Source organism: Rousettus aegyptiacus, unplaced genomic scaffold (genome assembly GCF_014176215.1).
Source record: "Rousettus aegyptiacus isolate mRouAeg1 unplaced genomic scaffold, mRouAeg1.p scaffold_m13_p_18, whole genome shotgun sequence".
Lineage (NCBI taxonomy): Eukaryota > Metazoa > Chordata > Mammalia > Chiroptera > Pteropodidae > Rousettus > Rousettus aegyptiacus.
In genome coordinates this window covers 4,093,097-4,108,702 of record NW_023416293.1, presented here as the reverse complement: position 1 = coordinate 4,108,702, position 15,606 = coordinate 4,093,097, and the positions used below count along the sequence as shown (strand labels likewise).

General features: G+C 53.4%; 1 long non-coding RNA gene and 1 pseudogene across 1 annotated transcript; both read right to left on the bottom strand.

The window, feature by feature from the left end:
• Positions 1–3,937: 3,937 nt before the first annotated feature.
• Positions 3,938–4,056, bottom strand: LOC118613464 (annotated as a pseudogene).
• A 5,312-nt stretch (positions 4,057–9,368) lies between these two features.
• LOC118613356 lies at positions 9,369–11,791 on the bottom strand. The gene is made up of 5 exons (XR_004955405.1): positions 11,705–11,791; positions 11,411–11,514; positions 10,371–10,514; positions 9,929–10,075; positions 9,369–9,630 (listed from the first exon to the last, which is right to left on the bottom strand). It is a non-coding gene; the product is annotated as an uncharacterized LOC118613356 (long non-coding RNA).
• Between the last annotated feature and the right edge of the window lie 3,815 nt (positions 11,792–15,606).

Below are 15,606 nucleotides of genomic sequence, written 5' to 3'. Positions count from 1 at the left end.
AGGGGGTTGGGGGTGGGGCCGGAGGAGTTGCCAGGCTAAAGGAGGCCGAGAGGACTTGCTTTTTCCTGTGCGCTTCCTATGGGCTTTCTACGTGCTTCCGGTTTCCGGAAGCATCGTGCGATCTCAACTTTCCAATCCATCGGCTGCTTTCTTTCCAGCAGCAGGTTAGTCCAGAGGGCAGTTTCTCTTGCTTCCTCATGCACCAACCCCCCCACCCCCTCTGCCCACCAGACACTAGCACTGGTTGGACTGATGCCCCGCTCCTCAGAAGTTTGGGTCCCAGACGCACGGGGCCCCTCGTCACAGCTGGGGACACGCGCACCAGCGGCCCAGTACCCCTGCTCAGGTCTGTGTGTTAGCTCCAGGGCCTCTCTTGAGTTTCTAAGTTTTCATAATTCCAACCACTTTCATTCTTTCGGTTCTAGGAGTGGTAGCGGCTTCCTGCCTTCATGATGCCTTATAGTTTTCTTCTTGCCCTTTCGGTTACCAGTTAACTCTTTTTTATACCTACTTAACAAGTCTTTAAAATAAATTTTCTCCGTTAAAACAACTGGTGTGCTTTCTATTTCCTAACTGGCCCTTGAGTCCCCTTTCCTGGTGTTTGGTGTGATAATAGTGAGGAGTCAGCCTCACACTTCATTCCCAGGCCTGTGTGTATGTGTTCAGGGGACAAACAGACAGCACCATATGATGGTCTCTGATTCAGAGGATCCACAGTGTCCTGTAAGACAGAACCCCCTGCCTTCAAAGTGGTGACTCCCAATAGGTACTGTACCTGGGTCATCAGGAGGCCATTCCACCTTTCTATTAGGTCGGCTGCTTCTGAGTGATAGGGTATGTGGTTAAACCCGTTAATCCTACAGTTGTCAGCCCTTTGCTGCTTTTCTTTCAATGTGAGGTGACTTCCTTGGTCACAAACACTGTTGTGTGGCATATTGGGACTGTGAGTAAGGCCCTCTGCAAATCCATCTACGGTGACGCTTATAGAAACATGGGCAAGAAAGGCACATCCATATCCAGAATATATGTACAGTCCACTGGGGACAAATCTCTAGCCCTCCCATTATGGGCAGGGTCCAGCAACATCAACCCACCAGTAGATGACTGGCCGGGGCCCCCATGTAACCAGCACCACAATCAGGATACAGAACAGCTCCATTGCCTCAAATTCCCTCATACTCTCCTTTTTGTAGTTGAACTCTCTTCCTAACCTCTAACCCCTGACAGCCACTGATCCGTTCTCCATCCCTATAGTTTTACCATATATGCCATAAATGGACTCAAACGCTATGTAACTCCCAACACTAGCTTCTTTCACTCAGCACAATGCCTTTGAGATTTGTCCGTGTTGCATGTTTGCTCCTTTTGCTGAGCAGTGTTCTGTGGTCTGGATGAACTACAGTTTGTTTATCCATTCGTTCACTGAAGGACATTTGTTTCTGGTTGGTGATGACTTATTAAAGTTGCTATAATATGTGTATAAGGCTTTTGTGTGAATATATTTTCATTTCTCAAGAGTAAAGGGCCAGAAGTGGGTCCCTTTGTTTTTCCAATAAGTTTAAATTGGATTGCTGTTACTTGAAATGAAAAACAACCTAGCAAATACACCTCCCAGGGTCTCAGGGTCGTATGCAGTCCCCAGAGATCTTATGGTCTCCAATCGTTAGTCATAGGTCCATGGTGGTATCAGCTGGGACTCTCAGGACCCCAGCATATGTGGTCCCTACTGATCTAGAGGCTCTGCTATTTCTATACCACTGAAGAAGTCAGGATTCTCAGATGAAGCTGGGGCTCCCATCTCTAGGAGCTCTCTTCCTGGGCGTTATAAGCAGCCCGCCCTCTGAAATACTGCCCCCTTCTCAAGCACGGACAGCAAGTAGGCCCCACAGGGCCTGTGGTAGTTTTGAAAAATGTCCACAAATTCTTTGACACTCCAACCATCAAAAAGTGGAGTCTCATTTGTCTCCCTTCAAACCTAGACCAGCCTTGGTAACTCACTTCTAGTGAATAGAATGTAGCAGAAGTGATGTAGCATGGCTTCCAAGGCTAGATTAGAAAAGGCAATATGCTTTCGCTTGGCTCTCTCTCTCGGAATGCTTACTCTTGGAACCCAAGCCCCATGCTGTGAGAAAGCCAAGCAGCCAGCCACACAGAAAGGCCATGTGTAGATGTCTTGGCCACAGGTCCGGCTGAGGTGCCAGCCAACAACCAGCATCAAGCGGACATGTGAGCAAGCCTTTGGTGATTCTAGCCCCATCTGGAGACTCCAGGCCCAAGCCGACGCTGAATAGAGCAGAGATGAGCTGTCTCATCTAATGCCACCTAAACAGCAGATGTGTGAGCAAAATAGCGTCACTTTTTAACACTGAATTTAGGGGTGTTTTAGTATGCAGCAATAGATAAATGGAACAGAACCCCTCTTCCTTCCCCAGACTCTCTCCTCTGAGCCTTACTGCTTGTCACCTCGCCCCAGCATAATTTCTTCAATGACACCAGCTTTGGGAGAATGTGGTAACTTGCTAGTTAATGCCTGCAAATACCTTCTCTCCTTCCTCTATAGTAATTGAGTTTTAGTACAAGTTGTTCTGGCTAGAGACCACACTTCCCAGCATTCCTTGCAGCTAGCTATATCCAGTCGATTTAATTCCAGACAATGGAATGTGAGTGGAAATGATGCGTGCGACTTCTAAGCCTTGGCCGTAAAGCACTGGGCCTAGGCTTTCCCAAACTCTCTCCTTTTCATGGAACACAGATAGGATGATGCCTCAGCTGCAACCATGCAGAAGAGGACGACACTCCAGGAGATGACTAACAACGCACAGAGACTACTTGGGTCCCTGAATAACCAGGCGGAGCAGAGCAGCTTACCTATCCTGAACCATGGCTGCCCTTCTCTGGATTGGTACGTGAGAGAGCAATAAACTCCTATTTTGTTTCAATGACTGTATTTTGAGGGTCTCTTTGTTATAGCAGCTTAGCCTCTACCCAAATACTACTTATCTCAAGCCGTGTGACTTAACCTTCCTTGAGCCAAGGGCGTGGAAGAGCCTGGCTTCTTCCCTAAAAATGGGAAAATAAAAACCACAGGGAGGAAAACTCTAACCAACGCTCAGAAAATTATCCTGCTGTGAGGTCTTTTCTAATGAAAGCCATATAACTAGTCTCGGCAAGGCAGCTATGGGGACCCAGAAGGGGGAGGACCTGCCTTCAGATGGAACGATTAGAGAAGGCTCCTGCAGAGACTGTGGCGGTAAACTGAAGGAAAGGTTTGGATAGGTGGAAATCAGGTGTGGGCAGTTTAGAGAAAGGGAAAGTGAGCTAACGGGTGGACGTAGGAAGGTACCAAATCCTCGGCAGGGAGGAGGATGCAGAAGAGAAAGTACAGAGTTTAAAGGTAGAGATAAATATAAGCCGATACTTTAGTGCTTAAGTTCAACATGGCAAATTCATCGGCTTAGTACCCTAAAATATTTTTTCCTGTTTCTATTAGAGAACTGTCTGCAAACAGATCTTTACTTGATGAGAAGTTTAAACATAATTACATTTGGTATATTACATGCATATTTCATTGCTTTATTAAATCCTTCAAACAACATAGTTCTTGGAGGTATAATTAACCTCTTTAGAACAGTACCTCGCAACAGAATGAATGAACCGCAGACATCAGATAGTCTTTCTAAAGACTCCTTTAGTCTGTAATGTCCACAGTGAAGCCATGGGATAGTGGCCTAAGGCAGCAATGGTGGTGGTGCCCAACTCAGTTACTTCTACTACCCCTTCTTCTGGTGACAGACTTTCTGGCCACAAGGAAGGGCATGTCAGCCAGGCTGGACTACCGCCATCCCCCAGGCCACAGTGATTAGACCAGAGATGGACGTGGGCCTAAACTGAAATTTGTCAGCTTACAATCCCTTATTTGTTTACTTTTTATTTTTTACGTCTACAGCAGCTGGTCTTCCTAGGTGGTCTCCCATCCAAGTACTAACCAGGCCTGACCCTGCTTAGCTTCCGAGATCAGACGGCATGGGGCTTGTTCAGGGTGGCCTGGCCATAGACTCTTCCCTAGGATATATGCACAGGTAGGAAGAGAGGTTCTCGGGGTTATTGTATTTCCAGGACTCTCGAGCTGGGGCTGTCCCACGGAGGAAGAGAGCCTGTTGGCAAAGACAAGCAGAGAGGAAAGATGGACAGAGACCTGATTGTGTCGAGCCACACGTTCAGGGGCCCTGCAGCAATTCCTCCAACCCAACGACCTGCCCGAGGAGCCTCTCAACTATCGAGCCAGGAATTTCCCCTGTGAGTCGCATTTCTGTCACTTGCAAACAAGAGTCTTGACAACACAAGGGTGAACCATAAGGGAGGCTGCTACGGTCAACCACTTAACATCACATCTCCTCAAATTTAAGATGCCCTTGATTGTAAAATATACCAATAGCTACATACCACCAAAAAGGAGGAAAACGTTTCCGAGTAAGCTATGACAGGCCATTGATCATAAGATGAAAATATGAACACAAAAAACAAAAAAACTTACTAGAACTGATGAAATATGGTAGCCAAAAGCTGGAAACGACCTAAACCCCCAACAAGTGACTAGGTTAGACAGAATGTAGTATGTCCACTCGATGGAGTCCTATTCAGCAATAGAAAGGAATAAAGTCCTGGTACGTGCTATGCCTTGGATGAGCCTTGCAAACGTTCTGCAAAGTGAAAGAAGTCAGACGTGAAAGGATGCGTACTGTATGATTCTGTTTATATAAAATGTCCAGAAATGACAAATTTATATAGAGACCAATAAAAGAGAGAGAGAGAGAGAGAGAGATTCGTGGTTGCCTTGGGCAAAGAAAGAACAGGAATTAACAGCGAGCGGATATGAGGGATTTTACTGGGGTAATAGAAATGTTTTAAAACTGCTTTATGATAATGGTCGTGCAACTTGGTAAATTTGCTAAAAATTTGTTGAATTGTATACTTGGAATGAGCGAATTATACAATGTGCAAAATACGATTCAATTAAAGTTATAAAAAATAGATGTAAAATGGCTAAGATAGTTTCTCAGCACGGTGGGTGCTTAAGAAATGGCGACTCTTCGATCCGCTTGTGGCCTGGGTTCCTGCACTGATACAGCTGCCCCTTTTCTGGGCTCCTGGAAGGCGCGGCGTTTCTGTGTGTTTGTTTGTTTTGTTTTGTTTTGTGTTTGTTTGTTTTCCCTATCTCCTGCTACAGAGCCTCTCTGGAGAGCAGCTAGAAGGAGCACTGCTTCTAGAAACTACTCTAGTCAGATCTGGAAACAGCTGGTGGAGGGCCCCGTCTGCAGGAAGCTGCAGAACCTCAAGCCTCCCGCCCCGCCCCCCACTGCCGCCACCGCACGTACAAACTGAGAGGTTTGTGACCTACAGTTTCCCAGATCTGTCCTAGAGTCAGCAAAAGGTCACGGAAATATAAAGAGACGAGGCCGATTTCAGCTCCTGGAAAACTTGTTTCATCCCCGAGTCTTCTATGCAGCCGAACCCTATACCTGTCCGCCTCCCCCTCATCCTCTGGAGGTCACAAGCCTTGAGACTTGGCCATCAGTCGATGACCCCTCAGCATCTCAAGATGCTCAGACCCTGACCACAGCATTCGACCACATCCCCAGAAAGACACTTCTGCGAAGGCTTTCCAGCAGGGGGCTTGGACTTCTCTGCCAGGAGAAGCCGTGTCCTGCCTCGCCAGACCGCCGCACAGGGCCATGGCCTCCCCGTCCTGCCCCCGCCAGTCCGGCTGGATAGAAATGTGGGCTTCGGGGTCAGGGAGCTCATGAGCCAGCTCCCCATGCACTGGCCGTGTGACCTTGGGCATTGACTTCAGGAGCCACAGTTCTCAGACGTAGAAACAGTGTCGGCCACCCCTGCCTCTCTAGAGGCTGTCGCAGATGACTGGACTGTCCTGAGTGGCTGCACCAGGATGGGGGGCTCCCAGCAGAGACAGCTTCCTGCCCTGGGCTCCTTTCCGGTGCCTGCTGGGCCTGCAGCCGGATGTGGCTGCTTCGTCTTCACCTGGGCCCCACTTTCATCCCAGATATCTTGCTGTCAGCTGGTCATCAGGCCTGCGGGACAGCCTGCCCCCTTGATTTATCATGACACATTCACTTTCTTTGAGATGTTGGCAGACGCGCTGGGGGCTGGCAGCAAAAACAATGCCCACTGAGTGGTTTGGAGCCGCCACCATTTTGCTATTCACAGCTAGGACCTTCACGGCCTTCCGTTACTAAGCCTGGCCCTGGAGCCGCGGCTTCCTTTACTCCCACATGCCCCCAGCCTGGCAGGGAAGAGATAGGGGTGGGAGGTGAGTCCACCTCATGCCACATGGGGCCATGGGACACAGTCAGGCTCTGGAGCCCTGTGGGGCAGAGACGGCAGCTCCGGTCCCCGGCCTGGACGTCACACTTCAGCACTTGCTGGCCAGTGACCATGGGTGAGTCTCGACCTCTCTGAGCCTCTCATATTTTGTCTATGAATGGGCATGATTATACCTGTCTCTCGGGGTTGCTGGAGAATGAGTGTATAAAGGTGCACCCGTGTCACCTGGTATAGTTAGGGCAGGGGCGATGGGGCTGGTGGGCGAACAGCCAGGGGGAGGGAAAGAAGAGCAAGCGAGGGAAATGCTGGGGGAGACGAGAATGCCCTGGTCCAAAGGGGTCCGCGGTTTGGGGTCGTCACTCCACCCCCTGCCACCATTGCTCTGGCTCTGGCGTATGCCCGTCGCTCTGCCGCTGCACCCCCCCGCCCACTCCCCTACCCCGCACTGGCCGGCAAGGCCTCCTCGCCCCTCCGTCTCAGTTTAAAACCCTCCTCCTCCAGGAGACCTTCCCTCAAACTTCCCCACCAACGTCTAGAATAGATCCTTGTTTTTTCTTCCAGGCAAAATTTATACATTTATTATTGGTTGGTTATCTGTTTAACATCCACCTATCCCCAAGTCAGCCCCAGAGGGCAAGGACCATGTTGATTTTGCCCACTTCTGAACCAGCGCCCCGCACAGTGCCTGACAGAGGTTGCAGAGAAAATCCTTCCTTGTCTGCATCTCAGAGAGGTGACCTCAAGTCCAGACTTGGCCCCGCCTCCAGCAGAGACCGGCTGGCTCAGGAGGCCGGTCAGTCCGGCCAACCCCGACCACAGAGGCTGGGAGAGGGCGGCTAAGAGGGACCGAGCCAGGAAAGGAGGGACAGGCGACACTTGAGAAGGGTCCGGGAAGCCTCTGGCAGGGCGAGGGGCATTCTAGGCAGGGGAAATGGCACAGGCCAGTCTGGGGGCGTGACCCTCTCAGGCAGTTTGGAGAAGACAGAGCCCTGGGGGGCAGCCTCGCAGAGCTGGTGTGATGGGGCCCAGTGGGTGGAAGAGGCCGGGTTGCAAATGACCGTGTGAAAATTCTACTAAGGTATCCGGCCCTTGTCCTAGGTTTTTAAGGGGGGAAGTAACATGGTCAGGTTTGCCTTGTGCAGAGCTCCCAGGGGGGCCTCCCAGGAGGAGGCTATTGCCTGAGGGCGGAGTCTAGTCTCCAGCCTCACTCCCGCCTGGGACAGCGTCCTCCTCACTGGGCGGAGCTGCTGGGGCATCAGACACATCCACTTTCTTTTGCCACCTGCTGATCTTCTGCAGGCAGGTTACCTGTATCATCTCCGAGTGCCACCTGCCCCCACAGTGGGGGCTACACGCCTGGGCAATGCAGGCCCAGCCCAGCAGTGGCCCCGTGGAGGCAGTGAATCCTGGTGCTTTGAGAGTCCTGGCCAAATTGTCCTCAGGGCTCTAACTCCTGATGTCCTCCCGCTCTACCCACCCCCAGACCATGCTGCGGGGGTGGGAGGCCTGTGCTGCTGAGAGGGGAGCTCTCCTCAGCCGGTATTTTGATAAGGTTGGGCTGAGTTCGACTGCAGTAAATCAGCCCCCAAACTTCAATGACTTCACAGGAAGTCTCTTGCGCAGTCACCCCCATGCCCAGTGCAGCGGGAGCAGGGCCATGGCGAGCAGAGCTGTGGCGGGGTGGGCCTCTGCTCCACCTGGTGTCTCAGGGATGCAGGTGCTAGAAGAGCCACCGCCTGAGCAATCACCAGTCACGTGGCGTGGGAGGAGAGGACGCGGAAGCACTTCGTAACATGCACATGTCTTATCGCTACATTATAAACCTGAAACTAATGTCATATTGTATGTCAACTGTAATTAAAAAATAAATTCATAAAAAAGAGAGAGAGAGCACACAGAGAACTCTGACCCGATGTCACAGGTAGCAAGTGACAGCCCATTGGCCAGTGTCTAGGACTTTGGAAAAGTGGGAGAGCCCACGGGCACGCAGTGGGCAGCGAGCGGCCTTTCAGCCTGCCGAGTGCCAGGCTGAGAGCGGGGCGGCTCGGTCGGGGCGTGGGAAGACGCCGGACAAAGAATAGGGAGAAGCGCGTGAGATTCTTCCCAGTCGCCTCCACTCTCTCCCTGCTCCCCGACTGCTAGGGCGCAGCTCCGGTGACGGTGATGGTGACAGCGCCACTGGTTCCCCCTCCTAAAGATACAGGCCCTGCTCCGTCTGGCCTCAGCTCGATTCTGCCCACTTCCTTTGTCGCCCCCTCCCCGCCTCCATGCATCCCTCCAAGCCACACCAGACTCCCCGCTGCTCCACGAGCATCTTGAGCATCTGCTTCATTTCCTTTACTCCTCCTGGAATATTCTGCCCCATCCCTGCTCCCTGGAACCCCACCCACTCTTCCAGGCCCAGCTCGAATCTCGCCTCGTCCACAAAGGCTTCCAGACTCTTCCCACAGAGTGTCATCTGCGTGTCAGACAAGTCTGTGATGGTTCCCCCACCCCCACGGGCTCCTGCAAGTGAAACTGCCCAGCCCCCAGCCCCCACCTCCCCACCGAAGGGGCAGCCCCAAGCAGACCATGTGACTGCACGCCCTCCTCCAGCCACAGCTGATTGGACCTAAATGGCCAATCTGTCGCCTGGCAGTGGCCTATGAGGTGGGGCCTAGTGTGCAAGGATGAGCTGGGCCCACTGAACTCTCTCTAGAGAATTTTAACTGGGGACAAGGCAGCGGCGGCAGCAGCACCAGCTGAGAGGATGCTTCAGGGGCACCAGGAGGAGGGGGTGGACTGAGGGCGGCCCCGCAACCCAGACAGAGGAAGCAAAACCCTGAGTGCAACGAAAGGCCAAGCTGCGAGGAAGCGCATCCCACTCCGTGGAGAAGAAAGCGTGCCCTGGAGAGACGCTCTCACCACCCGCGTGACCCGAGGGCGGAAGCTGCGCCCTGCTGCTGAGGACTCTTCTGCCAAATAACTGCGGAGTCCGGTCCATTTGGAAAGCGTAACTCTAAAGCCAGCCAAGGATGCAGGCCCGATGGGCGGAGGCGCGCGTACGATCGCCACTGCTTGCTCCCCAGCATCGCCAGCGCACCCACTGCTGAAGGACTGGGGCCGCGGGGACACCCGGACACAGAGGGGCTGCCCGCCCAGCCCAGAGGCATCGTGCAGGGCTCCCAGGCAGGGCAGGCTTCCACTTCTCACCTGTAACTCCCCCAGGGCACCCTGGGCCCCAAGACCCGGCTCCGTACCCTACCGCTGCCTCTTGCGATGGGAGCATCGTTAAGCCAGGTTTCGCACCTGTAAAATGGGATAATGAGAGTTGTCTGCTCGCCAAATGGGGTTGTTAAGATTCACTGCTTCCTTTGTCCTGCCTTCCGTCGCTCTCTGTGCTCTCACGATGTGATGGCGGAGGCTAAGCGGATGGTCGCTCCCGGGACAGGCAGGGCTGGGGCAGACAGCGAGGGCTGACTGGCCTCAGGTGTCTCGAGGCCCCTCTGAGCAGTATGCCCCTCCGGCCCTTTCGTTCCTGTGGCATCTGACCCAGGAAGCCAGAGGCTGCCTTTTCCTGCTTCCCTCCCGCGCCCCAACCACTCACCACCATTTCCGTTTCTGCTTCTTCTCACAGTTGCCTTGTGTCCAGGACTGCCCCCCTCTGGAGGCCCAAAGCCACGGTGCCATCAGCTCTGCCCGTGGCGGGATGGCACAGGGCAGCTGAGGGCACAGAACTATTCCCCTCCAGGCTCTGGAGAAGATAAGCCACACAGAGACTTCACCTCAGATGCTGTGGCAAAGACTCTGGTTGCCTACCCAAGATCCACTCGCCCCTTCTTCCATGGTAACTGACCCTTGTGTTGTTGACAAGGGACAGGACTAAAAATCTACATTTCTCTCTTGCAGATGGGTTTGCCAAGGAGGTGTAAGTGGAAGTCATTGGGTGGGGCTTCTGGAAAAGCTCTCTAAAGGGGTGTGGGGGGTATCAACTCGACTGGGAATTTAGCCCCGTTTTTTTTTTTCCCACCTCCCCACTCAGGACTCACGGGTGATGGTTAGAGCATCTGCAGCCATCTGGTCCTACAAGGCACTCTGGAGAATGAAAGCCGTGAGCCAAAATTAATAATGGTGGAGCCTGGGCTCTTGTAACCGTGGAGTTGCCATCCAATCCTGGAATTCCTGCTTCTGGACTTTTTATGTAAGAGACAGATGCACATAATTGGATTTAAGTTGATTTCATTTCACATAAAAAGCATCTTCCAAAAAAACTGGCTTGTCAGATAAAATTTTCATTCATGGACTTCTACACTGAGGGGGATCCTGGGTCCTAAACCATGTTTTCCTAAGACATGTTATGCAAACCATATTTTTACAAATCTAGTCATTCATTGTTCCCCCATTGACTTACTTTATAAAGAGATGGCTTTAAGTCTTTCAAAATTTTCACTTGGTCAGTTAGGAAATGACCAGTAAACAACACTTAAAAAGTCCCAAAGAGCCACTTGAAAGAGAAGAATCCTTTATTAAGATCAATATGATAACCATCCCTGGTGTTTTGTGACTTTGCATTTCTTAGAGCAATGGCTGTGACAGCAGCCCAAGGTTAAGGGGACATGATCTGCCATCTGTCCTGGAGGGAGGAGCCAGTGGCCTAGCTTGGATCCTAGGATGGGTGGGCTGACCAGAAAGTCCCCAGTCCCCCCAGTAACTGCCCACCCTAGAAACTGGAGTTGAAAGCTGAGTGGGTAGCACAGAGGAGCCCATGAGAGCAGGGTATGTCCAGTGCGGATCCCCTAACGGGGGCGTGGTGGTGGGGGGTCTGGCTTAAATGGCTCTTGGGGAGTTCCTTGCCAGAGGTTATAGACTACATCTTCCCACGTACATTCATGGCCTTAGATGTTGTTGATAAATATTACGATTTTAAATGGTCCTGGGTCAAATCCATTTAGGAAACGTGCCCACACAGATTTCATTGCTCCAGGCCTTGCCCAAGCCTAACTCCCACAGTTAAGAACCCCTGGGCATGGGATCCTTATGCTTTACCCGCTGGACCAGCACCTGCCAGACCAGCACCTGCTAAACATACTTGGAAATAGTAGGTTAAGGCATCGCTTCTTCCGAAGACCACCAGGCCCTGTGCTGGGCTCTGTGGCGAAGACAGGAAGCAGCTTTGCTTGAGATCTCTAGGACCTAGTTTTAGGAAGAGGGTGGGAAAGAAGGAGGAAGGCACAAGTCCAAGTCCTCATCGGCATTCTCGAAAGCCAAGTGCAGAGCAGGGCTAATTAGAAGGTGGATGTGTTAAACCAGGAGGAGTCCGAACCTGCAGCCCCTCCCACCACACTCCCCCCAGATGGAGAGGAAGGAAGGTAAGGCAGTTTACCTGTGTCCTGAGGACTGCCGGCCCTCTGGAGGGTGGCAAGGGGAGGAGCTGGTCCTGGGCCCTGGAAGGAGAGAAGCCAGCACTGCCAGGGCCCTGGCCTATTGGGAAGCAAAGGAGATGGCAAGTTCCTTCTCAGGGTGCTGTTCCCTTACTTCCTGTGATAAAAAGGATTCTGATAGAGGGATGGGTAAGCAGATACCTGCAAACTGGGCATAGCTTTTAGAGGCAAACGGAATGGACTGAGTTACAGCGATTAGAAGAGGCTTTCTGCAAGCCCCCATCCCCATCTCCCCGCCTCCCTGCCTCTGGGCCCCAGAGCTCCGCCTTCCCTCTCACCTTTGATGGACCTTCCCGAGCCGGCAGAGGCCCCTGCTCTCTCGTCCTGTGCACGTGATCCAGCTCTTGCCCAGCCAAGGACATTGCTCCAGCCACTCTCTCCCCTCCCCTGATCCTCCTCATCAGCAGAGACACGTGCTGCTGCCGTCCCTCCCAGCTATAAAAAAGCCTTCTGTCACACTTCCCTCTTCTCTCTTTATAGCAAAACTTGGCTGAAGATTTATCCATGCCTCCCCTCTTCTCCCTTGGACCCACTCCGGTCAAGCTTTGGCCCCACCGCTCCTCCAAAACTTCTCTTGCCAACGTCACCAATGAGCTCCCGGTTGCTGGGCCAGTGTCCACACTCTGTCCTGTGTACTTGACCTTGCAGCAACATTTGAGCAGATACTCAATCCCCCCACCTGATAGCACCCTCTTCTAGGGGCTCCCAAGGCATCACGCCTGCCTCGTTTTCCAACCTCCTCCGTTCCTTCCTAGGCTTTCTGTGGGTTCCTCCCCATCTCACTGGCTTCTGTGATTTGGGGAATCCCTGGGGGCAATCAACCCATGGACCCCTCCTCTTTCTATCCATACTCCCTCCCTAGATGAGCAGAATAGGAATTTAACACAAACCACATGTGTAACTGGTAGCCATTTTTAAAAAAGTAAAAAAGAAAGGTAAAATTAATTTTCATAACACTTTATTAACCCAATAGAGCCAAATAGTACCATTTAAACATATGATCAGCATAAAAGTTACTAATGAAGTATTTGACATTTTTGGTATTAAATCTTTGAAATCTAACGTATATTTGACACAGCATATCCTGAATCGGACCCCAAATTTTCACCGAAAATTCTTGATCTGTTTTTAAATTCGATAAACTCTACAGTTGACAAAGATTTACATAAGCGAGTTGTTCTCAGCTTAATTTTTTCCCAATATCTGAATCAAATGTCAGTTCTTAAATTTTAAATTAATTAAAATTTTGTTTTTCAGATGCACAGCTTTCACTAGTTTCCAGTGCCTAGTGGCCCCACGTGGCTAGCGGCCACTGCATTGGACGAACCAGAGCTAATATCGGAAAACGGTGCGTCTAAACACCAGCAGGTCCGCGCAGATGGCTTCCGGATGTTCATCTCCAGGCAGCACATTTTTCTCTGCTCTGCAGACCTGTCGAACCAATGTCTACTCGCTCCTTCACTGGGATGTCTAATGGGCACCTCACACCTCATCTGTTCAAAACCGCGTCTGAGTGAGGCTCACCCTCACCCACCAAACCAGCAAGGCCGGTTTTCTCCATCTTGGTTAAAAGCAACTGTTTCTTTCGGTTGCCCAGGCCAGACCCTTGGTACTCTCTTGGACTCCTCTCCCTCTCTCCTACCTTATATCTGGCCTGGCAATAAATCCTGGTAGCTTTTCGTAAAAAAGTAATTGCCAAATCCCACTTGTCACCACCGCTGCTACCACCTTAAGCCACGCCCCATCATCTCTCTCGGGATTCCTGCTGGTCTTGCTGCGTCTGGCGCTGTCACTGCGACCCGCTTTTAAATGAAGTCAGACGCGTCCTTCCTCAGCTCAAAACGGGGCGAGGGGGTGGGGGCTCCCCGTCTCACGCAGGAGAGGGGCCCAAATCCTTACAAACGCCCACAAGTTGTTCCAATGCCTGGCCCCGCCTTCTCACCACTCCATCCCCAGCTTTCTCTAGGCGCCTTCTCCACGCTGGCCTCCTGGCTGCACCCGGATCACAGCAGGCCGCGGATCGTCTACGTGGCCGGCTCCCTGGATTTCCTCAGGCCTTTACTCAAAACTCACTGTCGCTTTCTCAGTGAGACTTTCCCAGCCACCCTATCCAAAAGCCAGCTCTCCTAAATGCACATTTCATATCTTCCTTCCCTGCTTTTTCCGCCTCGGCCCTTATTACCATCTAACAAATATCTTACTTCTGCTTTGCTGCGTCTTCCATTACTATATAAACTCCAGGAGGGCAGAGATTTGTGTGCGTGTTTGATTTAGCTGCTCCATCCCCAGTGTCTCGAACAGTGCCTGGAACCTGTTAAACGCTCAGTAAATATTTTAAAGGAAAGAATGAACGAATGACTTCCAGGCAGAAAGAAAAGCTGGAGAAAATCCGGGAGCAGTTGCCACCTTCAGAAGCCTGAAGCTGGAGGGTTGGGGAGCCCAAGCCGCTCTGCGGGGCGCGGAATGGGGTCTGGGGTGGGCGCTGAAGCCTCTCGCACTGGAACTTTCTATAAGATGAGAGCAGGCGCTGGAACCGCAGCGCGGCGGGAAAGCAGAGGGTGGAGCGGGGCTTCCCGCTCTGTAACCTCCGGAGAGGCCGGGAGAATGGCAGAGGCGGGTTGGCTTCGTCCACGACAACTGCCCCCGCCCCGGGGAACCGCGGGAGACACGAATGTCAACTCCGAGAAGCAAATCGCGTCTCTAAAACGCGAGGCGGGAGGTATTTGTTTTGAGGATCCTAAATGACAAATGCCCCAACGGCTGTGAGCCGAGAGCTGGCCGGACTTTGTCCCGGGAGGAGGAACGCGCGCGTCACGTGACCGCCAACCCCCGCCCCGCCTTCGGGTCCCCCAACTCCCCGGACTCTCTCGGTGTCCGGAAAGGGGCCCTGGGGCCGGGCTGGGGAGGGCGGCTGAGGACGCGCGGCCCGCCGCCCGCCGGGGGCTTTGGAGGCCGAGGCCACCCCGCTGCGAGCAGGCCGCGCGACCCCCAGGGCCCCCGGCGGCGCGGGGGAGAGGCGGGCGCGCGCCCGGGCTCCGCTCACAAAGGCGCGCCCTCCCCCCGCCGGCGCGCGCCCGCCTCTCCCCCGCGCCCGGCGCGCGCACCGCGACCCCTGGCGCCTGGAGCAGCGCCCGCCCGCCAGCTGCTCCAGTGTCCCCAGCTCCCCCGCCGCCCGACCCCGCAGCTGCCCTTCGTTTCTTTAGTTTGGTGGAGGAAGGCGGGGACATCTAGCTTGGAGACGAAAATCTTTCCAGGAAGTTTGTACCTATTAATATTTCAGTTCCTGGCAGCTGCTTTAAGTGTTGGGGGAGGAGGAAGGGCCAAGTTCAATGCTGCGGGAGAGGGAGCGGCGGGCCGCGCAAGGCCGGCGGTTCTCCGCGGGCCCGAGGCGGCGGGGCCGAGGGGCAGCCCCGGGGCCTCGGTGTCGAGTCCCCTCCGCGGGAGGCCGGAGGACGGGCGGGTGCCCTTGATAGCGACGCGCTCGGGGAGAGAGGCGGACCCCGAGGCTGAGTCGAAACCGCGAGCGAGGGCGCCAGATCCAGGCTTTCCGGGCGGGGGGGAGGGGAGGGGCGGGGACAGCGGCGGAGGTTGCAGAGAGGGCCACCCGGCCACCAGCTGTCTGCGATGAGCGGGTGCGGGCGGGGTCGGGCTCTGGGAGAATCCCCTCTTGGAAGGCACAGCTCGGCTAGCGAGGGAGAGCGAGGGCCGCATCTGTCTTCCTGGGAGGCGGTGACGCGAAGGCCCAGTGACCTAACGAGGTCAGGACGCTGGTTCTGACCTTGGTCCGCCCACACGCCCAGGAGGGCGCTGCAGAGAAACCTGACCTTTTAAAGCTCGGTACTCC